The sequence below is a fragment of the Ornithorhynchus anatinus genome, chromosome 5, assembly GCF_004115215.2.
Source record: "Ornithorhynchus anatinus isolate Pmale09 chromosome 5, mOrnAna1.pri.v4, whole genome shotgun sequence".
NCBI lineage: Eukaryota > Metazoa > Chordata > Mammalia > Monotremata > Ornithorhynchidae > Ornithorhynchus > Ornithorhynchus anatinus.
Genome location: NC_041732.1, coordinates 69,712,360 through 69,733,767, shown reverse-complemented (window position 1 = coordinate 69,733,767; position 21,408 = coordinate 69,712,360). Strand labels below are relative to the sequence as shown.

The 21,408-nt window shown below is 44.7% G+C and overlaps 1 protein-coding gene across 6 annotated transcripts in view; it reads right to left on the bottom strand.

The window, feature by feature from the left end:
• The window catches only part of RERE (arginine-glutamic acid dipeptide repeats), a 517,539-nt gene that overhangs the window by 360,474 nt on the left and 135,657 nt on the right, over positions 1 to 21,408 (bottom strand). The gene's annotated exons all lie outside the window — the stretch shown is intronic.

Genomic DNA, 21,408 nt, shown 5'->3' with positions numbered 1-21,408 from the left:
TCCATACCTTATCTCACCTTGGCTTCACGGACTCTGTCCTCTCCTGGTTCTCCTCTTACCTCTCTGGCCGATCATTCTCGGTCTCCTACGCTGGAGCCTCCTCCCCCTCCCATCCCAACTGTTGGAGTTCCTCAAGGGTCAGTTCTTGGCCCTCTTCTGTTCTCCATTTACACTCACTCCCTCGGTGAACTCATCCGCTCTCACGGCTTTGACTACCATCTCTACGCAGATGACACGCAGATCTACATCTCCGCCCCTGTCCTCTCCCCCTCCCTTCAAGCTCGCATCTCCTCCTGCCTCCGGGACGTCTCCACCTGGATGTCGGCCCGCCACCTAAAACTCAACATGAGCAAGACTGAGCTCCTCATCTTCCCTCCCAAACCCGGTCCGCTCCCAGACTTCTCTATCACCGTGGATGGCACGACCATCCTTTCCGTCCCGCAGGCCCACAATCTCGGTGTCATCCTTGACTCGTCCCTCTCGTTCACCCCACACATCCTATTCGTTACCGAGACCTGCCGGTTTCACCTCTACGATATCGCCAAGATCCGCCCTTTCCTCTCCACCCAAACGGCTACCTTACTATTACAGGCTCTCGTTATATCCCGGCTAGACTACTGTGTCAGCCTTCTCTCTGACCTCCCTTCCTCCTCTCTCGCCCCGCTCCGGTCTATTCTTCACTCCGCTGCCCGGCTCATCTTCCTGCAGAAACGATCTGGGCATGTCACTCCCCTTCTTAAACAACTCCAGTGGTTGCCTATCGACCTCCGCTCCAAACAAAAACTCCTCACTCTAGGCTTCGAGGCTCTCCATCACCTTGCCCCTTCCTACCTCTCCTCCCTTCTCTCTTTCTACCGCCCACCCCGCACGCTCCGCTCCTCCGCCGCCCACCTCCTCACCGTCCCTCGGTCTCGCCCATCCCGCCGTCGACCCCTGGGTCACGTCCTCCCGCGGTCCTGGAACGCCCTCCCTCCTCACCTCCGCCAAACTGATTCTCTTTCCCTCTTCAAAACCTTACTTAAAAATCACCTCCTCCAAGAGGCGTTCCCAGACTGAACTCCTCTTCCCCCTCTACTCCCTCTGCCATCCCCCCTTTACCTCTCCGCAGCTAAAGCCTCATTTTCCCCTTTTCCCTCTGCTCCTCCACCTCTCCCTTCCCATCCCCACAGCACTGTACCCGTCCGCTCAACTGTATATATTTTCATTACCCTATTTATTTTGTTAATGAATTGTACATCGCCTCGATTCTATTTAGTTGCCATTGTTTTTACGAGATGTTCTTCCCCTTGACGCTATTTAGTGCCATTGTTCTCGTCTGTCCGTCTCCCCCGATTAGACTGTAAGCCCGTCAAACGGCAGGGACTGTCTCTATCTGTTGCCGACTTGTTCATCCCAAGCGCTTAGTACAGTGCTCTGCACATAGTAAGCGCTCAATAAATACTATTGAATGAATGAATAATTATTATAATAGAGCTTATGCACTTACTATCTGCCAAGCACTGTTCTAAGCACTGGGGAAGAGAAAAGTTAATCAGGTTGGTGACAGTCCCTGTCCCACATGGGGCTCACACTCTTAATCCCAATTTTACCGACTTGGTAACTGATGTTCAGAAGTGAAATGACTTGCCCAAGATCATACAGCAGACATGTGGTGGGGCCAGGACTAGAACCCAGTCGTTTTGACTCCCAGGCCCATGCTCTATCCACACTGCTTCTCTAAGCACTGGGGTAGACACATGGTAATCGGTCATGTTTCAACACAGTTCTGCACCCCCGTGGGGCTCAAAAGTCTAAATAATAATAATTATGGTATTTGTTAAGCGCTTGCTATATGCCAAGCACTGTTCTAAGTGCTGGAGAGGAGGAACACATGAAAGGTTTAATTATTCCCCTGCCTGGAGACAGGGGACTGGGCCAGTAAGGTTCAGGACAAGTCCAGCTCTGGGATTTGATGAAATCAGGATCAGGCCTGCTATCTCCCTTTCTATATGGTATGCTTAGGGAAAGGGTGTTTGTATATTAGGTTAGGATTAGGTAACTAGGTCATTAGGTGAGAAAAAGTGAGATTTCTGAGATTTAATAGTAGAGAGGTGGGAGCTCGGACTCAACTGATCGAAGCAGTTGATTATTATTAGTTGAACATCTAATACCGGAAGCTGCTCTGGGAAGGTGGCAGGGCAAGGGTTGATATTAGGACAGAGTAAGTATAATAGTAATAATAGTGTACTTGTTAAGTGCTTACTGGGTGCCAAGCACTGTGCTAAACACCTGAGTAGATACAAGATAATCAGGTCAGTCCCCCATGTGGCTCACAGTCTAAGGGACAAGCAGCAAAGCCTACCGGAAAGAACCCAGGCCTGGGAGTCAGATGATCTGGGTTCTAATCCCAGCTCTGCCACTTGCCTACTGTGTCACCTTGGGTGAGACACTTGCCTTGTCTGGGCCTCAATTTCCTCATCCGCAAAGTGTGGATTTGATACTTGTGCTCCCTCCTACTCAGACTATGAGCCCTACATGATTCTTGTCTCTACCCAGTACTTATTACAGTGCTTGACAAATAGTAAGCATTTAACAAAGAAAATTTCTTATTATTAAGGGGCAGAGAGAACTAAATGGCACCTCCATTTTTCAGAAGACAGAACTAAAGCCCAGAAAAGTTAAGGAACTCGCCCGAGATCACACAGCAGGCAAGTGGAGGAGCCACAATTAGAACCCAAGTCCCCTGATTCTCGAGACTGTACTCTTCCCCTTAAGGCCATGTTGCTTCTCCTCCCATGGCACCTACCCATCTATAAATATTTAAGTCCTACTGGGGGGAAGATCACCCTTCCGATCAATGGTACATATTGAGCATTGTGTACAGAGTACAGTACTAAGCACTTGGCAGAATATAACAGAGTTGGTAAACAAGATCCCCACCCAACAAGGAATTTACAGTCCTCAGGGGGAGGCACACATTAAAATAAATTACAGATTGCTATGTACATAAGTGCCACAGGGCTGGGGTGAATATCAAAATGCTCAACACCGAAATCAACACCAAAGGGAAGGCAAGTAGGGAAAGTGAGGACTTAGGGAAGTCCTCTTGAGGGAGATGTGATCTTAGTAAGGCTCTGAAGATGGAGAGAACACTGGTCTAAAGAATATGAAGGCGGGAGGGGAGTTCCAGGCCAGAAGGAGGATGTAGGCAAAGAGTCGGCGGCATGACAGGATCGAGACATGATCATACTGTGTTGGGGTGGGAAGAGGCAAATTACCTGATACTCCACCCTACAATCTGCCTTGATTCTTCAGATTTTTATTTTACTGCAAGAGAAAGTGCTCTGGGTAAAGAGGTGGATCCAGATAGGAAAAACTTCCTCTCTATCTACCAAGCCTGTCTGAGCAATATCCATCAGGAAAAGGGGTACTGGTGCTCTCGCCATGTTCTTGGTGTAGCCGGGCAACCTGGCTTGGGAGAAACTGTTCCCAGCAAAACTGTAAACAGTCATGTCAAATAACCAAAACTCGACATTCTCAGCAAAGACCAAAACGAATCTTTTTCATATATCTCATAACCCTCACCTTATCAATATGAAGCTGATGAGTAGTAACAGCTCAAATTCTATCTCCCAATTCTGTTTAAGTACTGCATGGACAACACTTAAAGGCAACTTAGAAATCAATTAGTAATGATCCTGGCTGATCCATGAGTTCGCTATTGGGTTCTTCAGTAAGAGTTCTGGGGAGTAAGGTGAGAAAAATCCATCTGTAATTCCCAATCCTGCCAATATTCACCTCTTGCAAAATATCAGCCACACTCTCATAATACCCCAAAGCCCAAATCTTCCAGGCTGAAAAGCAGCCCAGAAATCTCGACAAGGTGCCAAACTTGCAAATATTGTGCATTTGTTCCTTAGAGATGAAACATTAAAGGGTGCTGGGGTTGGGTGCAGGCAATGGAAGGAGGGGGCATTGGAGATGCAATTTGAGGTGGGGAAGTAAAGGAATTTCCGCTCCTCCACTGGTAACTGGCTTCCGGAGTCACGGCTGGTCTCCAGGAGCTCATACAAGCACCAGTCCTCCAGGGCTCTAAGACATGTGGGACCTGAAGCAGTCTCTCCTCTGCACCAGGCCTCAGTTACCTCACTGTAAAATGGGGATTAAGACTGTGAGCCCCATGTGGGACATGGTCCGAGCCCAATCTGATTAGTTTGTATCCATTCATTCAGTCACTCATATTTATTGAGCACTTACTGTTTGCAGAGCACTGTACTAAGTGCTTGGGAGAGTATAATACAACAATAAACAATCACATTCCCTACCCACAACAGGCTTTCAATCTGGAGTAGGGGATTTACCCAGTGCTTAAGTACAGTGCCTGGCACATAGTAAGCACTTAAATACCATCAGAAAATATCGAAAGAGAAATGCTAGCTAGGTTAAAGCCATTTTTATGCCCACCCCCTTCCTTCTAGGACTGGTGTGTCATAAGAATCAAACAAAGCTAAAAAATAAATAAGAAATAGGATTGGTAGTGGGCAATACCTTGGCAGAGAAGTGGAAGAAAAGGGTTCTCATTCTTAAGTGGGGAAGAGAAGTGAAAAGGCCAGAAACACATATACCAAGCGGACCGGAGAGGATCGACTGCGAATTCTCTTTGATTTGATGGGCCTCTTCTCCTCCATGCCCAGGACTATGTGCAGGGATCCAGTCCAGGTTCATTTTAGGTCAATGATTCTCAAAGAAGACTTGCTGGACCGCACAGGTTACTGCCAAACATTTCAAATCATTCATTCAATTTTTGAGTGCTCTACTGAGACGCTTAGGAGAATGCAATACAAAAACGTTGGGAGAAACAATCCATGCCTTCGAGAAGCTTACAATCTAGAGGGACTTAGATTAAGAGTGAAAATACTGAAAACTTGCATGGAATTTCAGACTATTTGGCTACTCCATCAGCCTCCTCGCCTTCATCTCCTCCAAGAGGCCTTCCCAGACTAAGCCCCACTTTTCCTCACCTCCCACTCCCTTCTGCGTCACCTTGACTTGCTCCCTTTAACTTTTCCCTTTTCCTCCAGTCCCTGCCCCACAGCATTTAGGTATATATCTGTCATTTTATTTATATTGATGTCTGTTTCGCCCCCTCTAGACTGTGAGCTCATTGTGGGCAGGGATTGTCACTCTTTATTATTTTACTGTACTTTCCCAAACGCTTAGTACAATGCTCTGCATACAGTAAGTGCTTAATAAATACGACTCATTGAATGAATGCTCTCACTCCCCTCTCAAATCCATACTTCACTCTGCTTCCCAGATCACGTTTCTGAAACATCATTCAGTTCATACCTCCCTACTGCTCCAAAACCTCCAACGGTTGCCCATTTACCTTGGCATCAAACAAACTTCTTACCATCAGCTTTAAGGCAATCAGCTCTCCCCCTCCTACTTTATCTAGCTGATCTCCTACTATAATTCAATCCATAAACTCACCTCTCTAAAGCCAAACTACTCACTATACTTCATTCCCCTCTATCAAGTTGCATTTATTGAATGCTTACTAGGTGCAAAGTATTAAGCGCTTGGAAGAGTACAGTATAAAAGAGTTGGAAAACACACTCCCTGCCCTCAACAAGCTTATAGAGGAGACAAACGTTAATATAAACTACAGATATGAACTTAAGTGCTATGGGGCTGAGGGAGGGATGAAAAAAGGGTGCAAATCCAAGTGGCAAAGGTGATGCAGAAGGGAGTGGGAGAAGAGGAAATGAAGGCTTAGTAGGGGAAGGCCTCAGGGAAGAGATGTGCTCTTAATAAGGGTTGGAAGGTGAGGAGAGTATCAGATATGAAGAGGGAGGGCGTTCCAGGCCAGAGGTAGGATGTGGGCAAGGGGTCGACAGCAAGATAGACAAGATGGAAGTACAGTGAGTAGATTGGCATTAGACCATCAAAGTGTATAGATCAGAGAGGTAAGATAGGAGGGGGCAAGATGATTGAGTGCTTTAAAACAGAAGCAGCATGGCTCAGTGGAAAGAGCCAGGGCTTGGGAGTCATACATAGGTCATGGGTTCTAGTCCCGGCTCCGCTGCTTGCCAGCTGTGTGACTTTGGGCAAGTCACTTCACTTCTCGGGGCCTCAGTTTCCTCATCTGTAAAATGGGGATCAAAACTGTGAGCCCCATGTGGGACAACCTGATCACCTTGTATCCCAAGTGCTTAGAACAGTGCTGTGCACATAGTAAGCACTTAAATACCACCATTTATTATTAAAGCCTATGATAAGGAGTTTCTGTTGGGTTTGGAGGTGGAAGGGTAACCACTGAAGATTATCTCTATCAGCTCACCATTCTCCCCACCTTCAAAACTTTTCTAAAAATCACATCTCTAGGAGGCCTTCCCTGATTATGCCCTCCCTCATTCCCCCATCCACCCTTCCCTCTGCATTCATTCATTCATTTAATTGTATTTATTGAGCACTTACTGTGTGCAGAGCACTGTACCAAGTTCTTAGAAAGTACAATATAGCAATGGAGAGAGACAATTTCTGCCCACAATGGGTTTACAGTCTGGGTGGGGACGGTGGCACACACACATATCAAAACAAGTAAGCAGGCACCAATTTAATGCTATTTACCAATCAGATGGACCTACTGATGTCAGGAAAGCTAAGACTGCCTTAGTTAAGAGGGACCAAGAGAGGTATGTGGCTCCAGAAACTTAAGATTTGTTGGGCTAGAGTAAATCCTTACATCGTGGGCCTGCTTAGCTTGTGAGCCCTGCGAGGGGCAGAGACAGTGTTTAACCTGATTATCTAGTATCTTTCCCACCACTCAAATCAATGCTTGACACATAGTAAGTGCTTGACAAATGCACTAGGGAGGCAGCTCTGGGGAAGAGGCATGGAGGGGACCAAGCCTGGAGAGAGGAAGAAGTCCTTACCTTTACTACCTGCTAAGAACTTTCAGCTTCTCTGTTTCCACCTTTCCCTCATCTCTTCCCCCTACCCCCTTTTCTGTGTTTCTTTCTGTGGTGCCCAGAAATCCTCTGGTGGCCAAATGCTGAAAGCCACTGCTTTTGACTTTTCTTCAATGAACCACAGGAAGGTGCTGTACCTGAAAGTGGATAATTCTAACAGGGGAACCTCTTTCCTGATTAAAGAGAAAAGCAAAGGTCACCTTGTGAAAGGGTAATTCTTAAAACCACCACCAAGAAAGGAGCAGTCTCCAAAACAAAGGAATGCCCATTTATCATTTCTGCTGGTACTGCTGAAAATGCAAGGGTGAGAATCAATATAAGGAAGGGACTGCAATGGCAGAGCAAAATAAAGGCATAACATTAAAAAAGAGTAACCAATCTAATTGCAGACTTTTAAGATCCTTTAAAAGCCTCATCAACTTCCTTTTCTAGGACACCATCAGTGAGAAGAAAGGATTCACTCAATCAAGAAACAACAGTGAGCTGACTTTAGAGCCTGAAGCCCACAATTTCCCAGCAGCTGAGAGGTTAGTCAAGTCTGTGGATAAATCGCTCTACTCTGATTCACTTTATCTGAGTAATTGAGAGGTGCGAAGTTCATGTCAAGAGTTGCCTCTAAGTGCTAAAATGGGCATTAATGGATTGGAGAAAGGAAATGTATCACCAGGACAAGAGAAATCCAGGTATTCAGCAGGGTAAGACATTCCAAGCAAAGAGGATCAATCCTCACTGAGGGAAGCAATACTTTGACTAATCTGTGGCTTGTTCTGTTTTCTTAAATTTGGGGTGGTAAGGAAAAAGATCAGAATCCAGCTCCATATCCACTATGCAATGGCTTTTTCTGAACCATTATGTCAATAAGAGATGGGGGACTAACATAATAATAATAATAAGTAGCATTTGTGAAGTACCTACCGAGTGTTAAGCATTGTTACTAAGATACAAGGTAACCAGGATGGGTACAATCTGAGCAATTAAATCATTTAAAAATAAACTGGGCAACTATTTATGCCCAGTTCAGCCTTTAAAATGCTTGCTGGACAGCAGATCTTGGGAGCAGCTTTCATAGAGAGGCAGAGTGGCTCAGTGGAAAGAGCCTGGGCTTCAGAGTCAGAGGTCATGGGTTTGAATCCCAGATCTGCCACTTGTCAGCTGTGTGACTGTGGGCAAGTCACTTCACTTCTCGGTGCCTCAGTTACCTCATCTGTAAAATGGGGATTAACTGTGAGCCTCACGTGGGACAACCTGATTACCCTGTATCTACCCCAGTGCTTAGAACAGTGCTCTGCACATAGTAAGCACTTAACAAATACCAACATTATCAGGGCTTAGAAGAGCGCCTGGCACATAGTAAGTATTTAACAAATACTACCACCATCATCATCTCAATCTCCTACTCTCCTTTCCCTCATCTACCCTGGCCATCCCAGGCTTCAAATCAGTTAATCAATGGTATTTATTAAGTGCTTACTATGAGCAAGAGCACTGTACTAAGCACTTGAGGGAGTATAATACAACAGAATTAGCAGACACGTTCCCTGCCCATAACAAGCTTACAATCTAGAGGGGGCAACAACAACTGTTTGGATTCTTCCAAATCCCTCACAGATACTTGTCTCAAGAACCAAATGAGTGTCCTTGGAAGGTTGCTATTGGGATAGCCTGAAGAGGAGAAAGACACTATCTCCCATGGCTCTCAATGCCACACTCTCCAGCTTAGCGTGGCTTAGTGAAAAGAGCACAGACTTGGAAGTCAGAGGATGTGGGTTCTAATCCTGGCTCTGCCACTTATCAGCTGTGTGACTTTGGGCACGTAATTTTACTGGCCTCAGTTACGACATCTGTAAAATGGGCATTAAGACTGTGAGCCCCACGTGGGACAACCTAATTACCTTTTATCTACCCCAGGGCTTAGAACAGTGCTTGGCACATAGTTAAGCTCTTAACAAATAGTGTTATTATTATTAATAAAGGAAAAGGTCCACACTAGAAAGTAAGCTACTCTCACTCAAACCTCCTTCCTTCCACCTTCCTGCTCTAGCCCTTCCCAACCCTTCATATGAGCAACCACAGCTCTCCCCATCTTCAAAGACACACCTTCTCCAGGAGATGTCCCCCAACTCACCTCTCATCTCCACAACTTAAATTCCCCAACTGACAATTCAACCTTCCAGTTGACCTAAGCACCTGAACACTCAATTGCCCAGAGCACTTCTGGAGATATCTGAGAGATGCTATTACTTTCTCTTATCTGTAATTTCAGGATTTGGCTCCCATTCTAGACTGTACAGTCCTTGATGGCAAGTACCATGTAAACTAATTTTGTTTTATTTCCCCAAATGGTTAGTACAGTGCTCCACACTCAGCAGGCACTCAATACATGCTATTGATTTAAGAGCAAATTTTCCAATTCCTTCAAAGCCCTTTCCTTTAACCACCTCCTTCCTGCCCTTCCACTCCCTTGTCATCCACTAACCCCAAGGTAAACCCCAGGGTCAGTTCATAGCCTATTCATGAAGTTATCATAATGGCATCTGTTAAGTACTTACTATGTGCCAAGCACTGTACTAAGCTCTGGGGAGGGTCCAATACAATCACAACTGATTAGTAATCACATTTTTCTTAACACTACTAGTACCTCTCTAATGAAAACTATTTTCCTCCACCTTTTGGAGCAGGTTTCTTTGTTGTTTCATCCCTTGACCCTTTATAGACAGAGCTTGCTTGGTTTCTGCAAAGGTTCTCATCATCAATGCTATCTCGAGTGCTGTGTGCAGAGCACTGTATTAAGCACTTGGGAGAGTACGGTACAACCCTAAAACCCTATGCTCTCCTTTCTGAGCCTTCTCCCGAAAATCAACCAATGACCCAGTGGAATTTGAATTTGGCACTTCAAACTGGGAATGTGAACTGCCTTTCTGGAGAAGAACATGGAGCTTGTGGATATTCTGGGTTCTGCAAGAATTTACTAAACAAAGAGCAGAGAGGAAGGAGAAAGTGAGGAGACAGGGGACAAGAACCACCTGAAGGAGCCAACTGCAAATGCAGAACTTTTTCACACCCACTTGGTGCACTGAGAAATTCACTTTTCCTCAAGAGAATTAATAATAATAATAGGAGGAGCAAGGCTAAGTGGATAGAGCACAAGCCTGGGAGTCAGAAGGACCTGACCGCCACCTGTTTGCTGTGTGACTTTGGGAAAGTCACTCACCTTCTCCATGCCTCAATTTCCACATCTATAAAATGGGGATTAAGACTGTGACCCCTATGTGGGGACATGGACCGAATCCAACCTGATTAACTTGTATCTACACCAGCGCTTAGTACAGTGCCTGGCACATAGTAAGCACCTAAAAAAATTTATTAAAAGAAATGAGCTATCTGTTAAATGCTTACTATATTCATTCATTCATTCATTCATTCAATAGTATTTATTGAGCGCTTACTATGTGCAGAGCACTGTACTAAGCGCTTGGGATGAACAAGTCGGCAACAGATAGAGACAGTCCCTGCCCTTTGACGGGCTTACGGTCTAATCGGGGGAGACGGACAGACAAGAACAATGGCAATAAACAGCGTCAAGGGGAAGAACATCTCGTAAAAACAATGGCAACTAAATAGAACCAAGGCGATGTACAATTCATTAACAAAATAAATAGGGTAACGAAAATATATACAGTTGAGCGGACGGGTACAGTGCTGTGGGGATGGGAAGGGAGAGGTGGAGGAGCAGAGGGAAAAGGGGAAAATGAGGCTTTAGCTGCGGAGAGGTAAAGGGGGGATGGCAGAGGGAGTAGAGGGGGAAGAGGAGCTCAGTCTGGGAACGCCTCTTGGAGGAGGTGAGTTTTAAGTAAGGTTTTGAAGAGGGAAAGAGAATCAGTTTGGCGGAGGTGAGGAGGGAGGGCGTTCCAGGACCGCGGGAGGACGTGACCCAGGGGTCGACGGCGGGATAGGCGAGACCGAGGGACGGTGAGGAGGTGGGCGGCAGAGGAGCGGAGCGTGCGGGGTGGGCGGTAGAAAGAGAGAAGGGAGGAGAGGTAGGAAGGGGCAAGGTGATGGAGAGCCTCGAAGCCTAGAGTGAGGAGTTTTTGTTTGGAGCGGAGGTCGATAGGCAACCACTGGAGTTGTTTAAGAAGGGGAGTGACAGGCCCAGATCGTTTCTGCAGGAAGATGAGCCGGGCAGCAGAGTGAAGAATAGACCGGAGCGGGGCGAGAGAGGAGGAAGGGAGGTCAGAGAGAAGGCTGACACAGTAGTCTAGCCGGGATATAACGAGAGCCCGTAATAGTAAGGTAGCCGTTTGGGTGGAGAGGAAAGGGCGGATCTTGGCGATATTGTAGAGGTGAAACCGGCAGGTCTCGGTAACGGATAGGATGTGTGGGGTGAACGAGAGGGACGAGTCAAGGATGACACCGAGATTGCGGGCCTGCGGGACGGGAAGGATGGTCGTGCCATCCACAGCGATAGAGAAGTCTGGGAGCGGACCGGGTTTGGGAGGGAAGATGAGGAGCTCAGTCTTGCTCATGTTGAGTTTTAGGTGGCGGGCCGACCTCCAGGTGGAGACGTCCCGGAGGCAGGAGGAGATGCGAGCCCGAAGGGAGGGGGAGAGGACAGGGGCGGAGATGTAGATCTGCGTGTCATCTGCGTAGAGATGGTAGTCAAAGCCGTGAGAGCGGATGAGTTCACCGAGGGAGTGAGTGTAAATGGAGAACAGAAGAGGGCCAAGAACTGACCCTTGAGGAACTCCAACAGTTAAAGGATGGGAGGGGGAGGAGGCTCCAGCGTAGGAGACCGAGAATGATCGGCCAGAGAGGTAAGAGGAGAACCAGGAGAGGACAGAGTCCGTGAAGCCAAGGTGAGATAAGGTATGGAGGAGGAGGGGATGGTCGACAGTGTCAAAGGCAGCAGAGAGGTCAAGGAGGATCAGAATGGAGTAGGAGCCATTGGATTTGGCAAGAAGGAGGTCATGGGTGACCTTAGAGAGAGCAGTCTCAGAACAGGTACTGAATCCCCATTTTACAGATAAGGACACTGGGGCACAGATAGGTTAAGGGATTTGCCCAGTCACACATTAGGCAGAGCTGGGATTAGAACTCATGTCCTCTGACTCCCAGGCCTATGTTCTTTCCACTAGATGCTGACAACTAACATCACGTCCATAATGCCGAGGAGGAACATGGGACTAGTAAGGAAATCTGACAGATTGAATTAGACGTTTCCCAAAGTCCCTGCACAAGACAGTTTTTAAATTGAACCCATTTTGCTTCTTAGGAGACTGAGATGTGGCATGTACCTAGAAGCAACTGTACTCCAGAGCTCTCTTGATAAGACTAGCAATCTTCCTAGCACATGGTCTGAAAGGCCTTTTCATCTAGAGAAAAGATTTTGCTTGTTTTTCCTCAGCTCAGCTGCTTTTTGACATATTGGAGGAAATATTTCTCTGGATACGGAGGAGCATGTGTCTGTTTTATGTGACGCTTCAAATGAGGTAGAGCATAAAACGGGAAAATGGAGACCCATAATTTCAAGCAAGGGCAGAGAGAGCCTTAAAGCTTGTGGCACAGGCCAACCGATGCCTTTGCTCCCTTAACGAGAACGACTGACCTAAAAGTCCTACTCTGTCCCATCATGGCTGTCTACCTTCAACTGGGTCCAAGTGGCATGCACTTTGTACAGGATATAATGTTTTGAACTGCAAGAGAGGAGGAATAGATAGTAATAACCTCATTTTCACTTCTCTACTCTTATCTGTAGTCTGCTCCACCACGTTATTACAGTTAGAGGAGGTGTGGGAGGCCACTCAAACTGACAAAGAAACCTTTCAGTTTCAACAATTTCAGAGCTCTCTGATAGCTTTTAATTTTTAGGATTGAGTTCCCCTTTTTCTCATGCCCCAAAACTTGGACACCTTCACCTTCCATTTATGTCCACTCCTCGACGCTTTCACTGTTCTTTCTTCTGCAGAGAGCTGCTAGACCCATGCCTTTTCCATTCCCTCAACACATTTTGAACTACTGCCCTCCTTCAAAAGGTTATTTCCTAATGGAGAGATTTTAAGTTGCTCCTGGTCACCTTCAGCAGGTGGTCACTGAAGGAAGGTTTTAAAACATATTAGTCCGGAAGAAAATAAGATTTGTGCTTGGAAAATACAGTCGCTTGGGCAAAAGATCTTCAAATGGCTCTGTAAACAGACTGAGCCAGCTGGCCACTTTCCCAGCATCTTTTGCCCAAGATTCTTGGGGGTTACCTGCAATTAAGGGGTCTCCTTAAAATACGCACCACTAGTGCAAACCCAAACTTTAGAATGGATACAAAAGTGCATTAAAAGAGAGCTCATCCAACTCAGAAAGCAGACTCCTCCTCTGATGCTAGGGCAAGCTGCTCTCCCACAGATGAGATAAGCCTCCATTCTTTCCAATTTTTCAGCAAATTTATTCCATTTGACCTCAGAAAAAGTAGTAAAGCATTTTTATTAGCTATACCTTTGGTAGCCAACACAGATCTGGGGAGTTTCAATGCTTTACTACTTTTTGGATTATTCTGCATCAGCAATTGCCTTTCAATTCCCCTTTTTCTCTCTCTCCTGAGTTAGAATATGGTGCCATCTTTCTAAAATCAGGGTCACAGGTCTCTGGCAGACAGGCTACAGGTAGTGACTGTTTGGATAAAATCCTAAGTCTAGTCCTCTCTCAGGGAAATTCCTACACTCTGTGGCTGCTGTACTAATATGGAAGAAGCGGCACTTTTTTTTCCTTAATTCTCCTACTCCCTTCTGCATTGCCCTGACTTACTCCCTTGTTTCTCCCCCATTCCAAGCAACACAGAACTTCTGTACATATCTTAAATTTATTTATATCTATGTCTGCCCCACTTTAGACTGTAAGCTCATTGTGGACAGGGACTGTCTGTTTACTGTTGTACTGTACTCTCCCAAGCTCTTAGTACAGTGTTTGGCACATAGTAAGCGCTCAATAAATACAACTGAATAACTGAAAACCCCAATTTCCACAATGCTGATAAGTTACCTCTGTATTTATGACAAGATGACAGGCAGTGTTCTATATTTTTGTGAGAATGTGAACATTTAGAAGCACATGTTTTCAATCACTTATTCCTCAAGGATGTTTGAAATACCTTCAAGAAATCTCAGAGTACTTTGCCAGTTTTATCTGCCACTTGCGTTGATTGCTGGCAGCTTCTTGTGAGGAAAGAAAAAGGTGGGGGGGAGAGAAAGGAGAAAGGAAGGCCGTTTCTTTGAGTGGGGGTTTTTTTTAAAGCTTCCCCTCCACACTGTGTACCACAAACGAGCTCCTGGTTCAAGGGACTCAGTCCTTCAGGCAGTTGTCTGGTGACAGTTGCTGTCCTGAACTCTCTGCACCATTTTCAAATGCTCTGAGGACTGGTTACAGCTGTCCTACACAGAAGCACCATTATGGAGAAATTATAAGAATACAAAATTGAAATCAAATACCCCACACCCTCTATACAACCCGCCTGATGGAGGTAAACAATGAAAGTTGGTTGGCTGAAGATAATGGAAACAATTTAATCCCAGCAAGGTTCTGAAAAAACAAGATGCATTTGAAATCTTTGTACAATGGAACACAGCACCCTCTCTTTAAAACACCATTCATGGGAGACTGGCTCCTTGAGTGATCTTTAAAGGGGTTGTGTTATTACAAGGGTGATTAGCAAGGGATTTAATGCAGTTTGAAGCCAAGGGAAAAGGCAGCCTTTATCACAGTTAATGACAACCCAGACTGCCTAAGACTTAGGAGTTGTTTTCTGGTTTTTCATGTTGCTGTTTTTTAAAGGGGGATGGTTCATTATGAGTACAATGGAGAGAAATTCACTGGTCTTATGATAAAGGCATATGTTGCATTACTCAGGAACACACCCTTTCCCTGCAAGCAGTTATGTGTAAGACAGCATTGTCTTAGAGGGAAAAGGTCAAACTGCTCAAATGCAAGAATGTAGCAGATACATGGGGAGAGGTTGGGGCTGTGGGGGATTGGGGGGGGGGGGGGGACGACAAAATTGGTCACATCAAGGGTGCTTGGGGGGAGAGGGAGAGAGAAAAAAGAGAGTGAGTGTGTGTGTGTGTGTGTGTGTGTGTAAATTTACTGGTAGGGTAAATCTGAAACAATCAAGGGTGCTCCTAGGGGACTTGCGGATCACAAAGGAACCCTCTGAGCCAGAAAATGTTCTCAAGAAAGGGAAGAAGACTGAAGGATAAATCCTGAAGGAAGCCAAAGCCAAGGTAAGAGAAACAGCATGGTTTATGGAAAACAGCCTGGGCATGGGACTCAGAGGACCTGGATTCCAATCCTTACTCTGGCCTCTTGATTTCTATGTGACCTTGGAAAAAAAATCACAATTTCTCTGTGCCTCAGTTTACTCATCTGTAAAATATGGATTATCTGTTCTACTTAGACTGTGAGCCCTATGTGGGTCAGGGACTGTTTCCGACCTGATTATCTTGTATCTAGCCCAGTGCTTAGTATAGTGCTGGCACACAGTAATCACTTATCTGATTTTTCGCACATCTAGAAGTTTACATTCTAATTCTTCCAAATTTCAGAATTATTTTCCACATTATGTGTGGGAAGGAGTAAAGAGAGACCTGAAGATATTGTGATGGTACAACAAATATCCCAGCTTTAAAGATTCAGTGGAAGGGAAGCTTGCATTTAAAACCCGAAAAGGAATACATGAAATTTCAGCTAAAGTTCAAGTGGATCTTGGGCAGAAAAAAAACACTGAGTCAAGAAAAAACGAATGAAGAAGAATGATACTTTAATTTACACCACATTACAACAGAGTGGTAAAGGAAGTCCGTGGTCTAAAAAAAGTTTGTGGGAGAAACGACGATGAGAGGCAGCATGAGGGGAAATGTTTCTCACTAATTAATATGGGTCAGTGGTGCTACGATATGCATCAAAATGGGGATTAAGACTAAATCCCATGTGGTTCAGGGACTGCGTCTAAACCCATTTGCTTGTATCCACTCCAGCGCTTAGTACAGTGCCTGGCACACAGTAATTGGCTCGGTGGAAAGAGCACGGGCTTTGGAGTCAGGGCTCATGAGTTCAAATCCCAGCTCTGCCACTTGTCGGCTGTGTGACTGTGGGCAAGTCACTTAACTTCTCTGTGCCTCAGTTCCCTCATCTGTAAAATGGGGATTAAGACTGTGAGCCCCACGTGGGACAACTTGATTCCCCTATGTCTGCCCCAGCGCTTAGAACAGTGCTCGGCACATAGTAAGCGCTTAACAAATACCAACATTATTATTATTACCATCACCATCAAAGTACTGCCACATACTAAATACAAGCTTCTCATAACCAGGCAGGGTGGGGATCAGACAAGGGAAGAAAACATGAACAAATCAAACAGTATGTGTGTGTTGGGGGGGGAGGGGACAAAGTGAAGTTTCAAAATCTGCACCCAGTTAAAAGGCCTGAAGGATAAGAACTCTAGAAACAGAGAAAGGAGAACTGAGAGGCTAACTCTCCTAGACACAATTTAAATAGCCCTGTATCTGAAACAAAATGAAACCATTTAACATTCCTTAGTTAAGAATAGCTGCCAGAAATAAACCTGAGGGGGGTGAGGGGAGAAGAAGGAGGAGACAATGGAAGAAAAAGGAGAAAGAGAAGAGGAATGCAGAGGCTGCTCTCCCAGCAGGAGGATATTCATAAAACACTGCTTGTATTTCCTACACCAAATCTCCAGTGGATTTTCAGGCAAAGAGCAAAGTCATCAGGGCACCTTAGACCTGTCTATACACTAAATCATCGACAGTAATTGGAGGCTGTTTTTCTTTAAAGAAGAGATGTTTAAATTACAGCCACCAATAAAAGCAGTAGAAGCTGCTACTTCCAACCCCGCCCCCCCTCCTCGACACCCCCTTTCTTTTCAAAAGGTGAGAGAGTTTGGTTCTTCAGTTTGGCTAAGCTTTAATCTCTATATTCAATATTTAACTTTGGCACACCTAACACTGGCAAAATGGCAAATATTTGCCCAGCTTAATCATTCCCAATATATTTGGCCTCTTTCTCTTGTAAATAGGGAATGCTGGGTGAAACCTAGCTTCATTACTACCTGGATCTTGTCCAAAATTTAAGAGCACTGTCAGACAACTCCCATAGTAGAAACCGTTGAAGGGTAGGTGCCGAGGTTCTAGTTTCCCTCTGTCTTCCCTACCTTTCAGGTGGCAATGAAGTGTCCTCCATAAAATCGACAGAAATAAAATGCAGTCTTCACTTCAGAATAACCAGGCTCAAAATCAAAACAGTTGAAATGGGTGCTTCTGACTTGGTTAACTTCAACAGCTTTGCATGAGAACCACGTGAAATGAAACTAAGAAATCCAATATGCACAAAGGAGTACTTTCCTCTATTTTTATGAGGATTGGCGAGTCAAATTTTTTTAAAAAAATTGAAGGTTCTCTCCAAAACTAATGTTCAGTAAATTTTACAAAAATTTTTGTAAAGATGCTGAGCTAGATTCTCCAGTGCATAACTCCTATAGCCAGAGGGGCACCTCCTTATGGACATATCCGAAATATATATATGTATATATATATATATATGTATATATATATATATATATGTCAGTCTCCCTCACTGGACGATAAGCTTGTCGTGGGTGGGGAACGGGTCTACCAACTCTGTTACACTGTACTGTCCTAAGCGCTCAGTCAAGTGCTCTGCACACACTAAGTGCTTAATAAATAGAATCGATTGATATGGTAACACAAGCAACTTCCATTCTTCCCCCTCCTTTTCCCTTCCTATTCTGCTCCCAGAGGAGAGAACTCTTTCCAGGCTGAGAGTGGACTGCACCACTACATGGCAAGTGACTCAGACTTGGGAAGGGAACAGAGCCTTGTCTTGTCTTCGCCATCGAGTCATCTTCGACCCACAGCAACGCCATGGACACATCTCTCCCAGAACGTCCCACCTCCACCTGCAATTGTTCTGGTAGTGTATCCACAGAGTTTCCTTGGTAAAAATAAGTAGTGGTAGCCATACCACCACTTCATTTCCACAGAAAGCACTGTGTCTCATCTCTGGCTGGTCACCACACACTTTCAAACATGGGAGGGCTCGGAGGGTTTGTGGGGAGGAGGAACATGAGGAAAAATTGGGGATCAGGATATATTCCAACTGCACGCCTCGTGTGTAATAATGTTGGTATTTGTTAAGCGCTTACTATGTGCCGAGCACTGTTCTAAGCGCTGGGGTAGACACAGGGGAATCAGGTTGTCCCACGTGGGGCTCACAGTCTTAATCCCCATTTTACAGATGAGGGAACTGAGGCACAGAGAAGTTAAGTGACTTGCCCACAGTCACACAGCTTACAAGTGGCAGAGCTGGGGTTTGAACCCATGACCTCTGACTCCAAAGCCCGTGCTCTTTCCAGTGAGCCACGCTGCTTCTCAAAACAGTTGGGAGAGGGACTGTGCCTCAACTAATATCTTGTCTCTACTCCATCACTTAGCATGGTGCATGACATGGGATAAGTGTTCAGAACCCTGATTATGATGACCATTAACCATATGGACTCCCTATAGACTGTAAGCTTGTTCTGAGCAGGGAATGCGTCCTATAATGTACTCTCCCAAGTGCTTAGTACAGTGCTCTGCACATAGTAAACGCTCAATATATACAATTCACTGACTGACACACAGATTTTTCAAGAACCCACTTTCCCCACAGAAAGCACGCATCAAGGTTTCTTTTCAAGGACAGTAAAGAAAAAATTCAACAGTTTAGGAACCTAAATTTGACATTCAAAAGATGCACTTACAAAACAGCAGCAATATGGAACAGCATGGATGATAAGAGATCATTTTTCGTGGCCTTCCTATTTAAATGTTTTCACATAAAGATTGCTGCTAATAGGATTTATGGCTTCAGAAGCACTCTCTAATTTTAGTCATAGGTCTCATTTTCTCTGAGCAGCATCCTATTTTGGTTAACAACAAAGTAGACGTCAACATTTTTCCTCGACAAAGCTCTCTCTTCCCCTGTACAGTAGCATTGTTGTAATCATGAGATTAAGTCTGCTTATTCATGTGTGAAATGGAGACTTGATCCTTTCCCTATATCGTTGGCTGCCTAGAGCAAACTGGGTCTGCATATTCTTCATAATTTCATAATGCCTAACAACTGTAATATATTAAATTACATCTCACTTCCTTTATTGCATTTAGGGAACAGGGCATCATAAATACTTGGCACTTAAAGCCATACTATCAAAAGAACCACCTCTGAACTTGGTTCTTTAAGTTACATAGCCAGTTTCTCCTCTGGGGACACTACATCAACATTAAGCAAATGTTGGGGTGTGTTTTTTGTTTTAGGTTTTTTGGGTTTTGTTTTTTTTTAGTGACCCTTCTCACAAGGTTTTTTTCCCCCCACTTGCTACTGAAAATTCCTCGTGTATTCTGTAGAGTCAAGACTTTCCAACCATAACCACTTCTCCCTTCACAGAAAGCCCAGAGGTACCCAGCCATCAGTTGTTAGACAAGACTATTTCCAGTTTTATGACACAACATTCATTGAACAATGAAATAACCACCACAGTCTCCAAGGGAAAGGGATGGGAAAATTAATGTTATCTGCCATTCAAGGTTAATCATGATGACTCGGCAAATGTTTCCACACCCAGGAATGTGCTGAGGCATTTAATGAGAAATTCTGGGTTTAACACTAAACTCCAATATTAAAAAAACCAAGAATCAAAACTAGTATTTGCTAAGTATCTCCTGTGTGCAGACGGCTAAAACTAAGCACTCGGAAAAGTACAAGTGCATTAGTAGACATAACCCCACCCTCAAAGAGTTTACAACCTAGTGGGGAAGGCAGACACTAAAATTACTGTTGAGAAATAGAATAATTGTGTACATAAGTGCTAAGGGCATAGTCAGGACTGAAAGGGCTTAAGTGGCTTGGAAGTCCTGAAATATTTCTTCAACTTGATTCTATTACTGCAGGTCCATCAGGAAGTTTGTTTCTTTGCAGAATGGTATTAAAAAAAAAAAAGCCTGGGTCTTTTAGGTCCTTCGATTAATAATTCAGAGAAAAAGTACAAAAGCTAGATCACGAGATAATGAAGACGGTTAACATTCAGAACTTGTTTACTCCTGCTTCTCTGGACAACTATCTAAAAATTAATTACAGCATTAAACAAAATAAATCCAAGCTGAGCCTGGAAAATAACACCATCTTTTCAGCTCACTGACAGCAGGGAATGGGTCTGCCAACTCAGTTACATTGTATTCTCCCAAGTGCTTAGCGCAGCTCTGCATACGCAGCTCTGCATACAGTAAGCACTCAATAAGTACAACTAATTGATGGCTGAACACTCCAAACGCAACTCCAAACGTCATCTAATGCAAGGGATTTCACTCATTCATTCATTCATTCAATAGTATTTATTGAGCGCTTACTATGTGCAGAGCACTGTACTAAGCGCTTGGAATGAACAAGTGGGCAACAGATAGAGACAGTCCCTGCCGTTTGACGGGCTTACAGTCTAATCGGGGTAGACGGGCAGACGAGAACAATGGCAATAAATAGAGTCGAGGGGAAGAACATCTCGTAAAAACAATGGCAACTAAATAGAATCAAGGCGATGTACATTCAACCTGGGCTGAAGATTCCAAGCATCACAGGTTAACTATTCATCTTGAATTGTAGGTTCCAATTTTAACTGTGGCTTGTGATCCTGAATTCCCCTTTCAAAAGGTAAAACACAAAATCCATAATTGCACGTGTTATTCCACCTGGTCGCTATTCTCTGGAGGACAACGGCTGACTTCCCATGAGCAAATTAAATCGCATCACAATCTCAAACCAGGAGCTAAATTTTAAGACTTTTAAAAAAAACTCTTCTTTACTGATATAGTCTAGTGAAAAGAGCACGGGCCAGAGAGTCAGAGAACTTGGGTTCTCATCACAACACCACCACTTAGCCCCTATCTGCCCCTGGGCAAGTCACTTCACTCTTCTGTGTCTCAGTTTCCTCATCTGTAAAATGGAGATTAAATCCTATTCCAACTGTAAGCCACATGTGGGGCAGGGCCTGTGTACAATCTACCTTGCACCTATCCCTGAGCTTAGTACAGTGCTTAGCTCATAGTAAGTACTTAGTGGAAGGAGCCTGGGGTTGAGAATCAGAGGTCATGGGTTCGAATCCAGGCTCTGCAACTTCTCAGCTGTGTGATTGTGAGCAAGTCACTTCACTTCTCTGTGCCTCAGTTACCTCATCTGTCAAATGGGGATTAAATGTGAGCCCCACCTGGGACAACCTGATTTCCTTTTATCTACCCCATTGCTTAGAACAGTGCTCTGCACATAGTAAGTTCTTAACAAATACCAACATTATAATTATTACTACTATTACCACCAACCTATCTGGGAAGTTTTGGAAAAAATGCAGATGCAT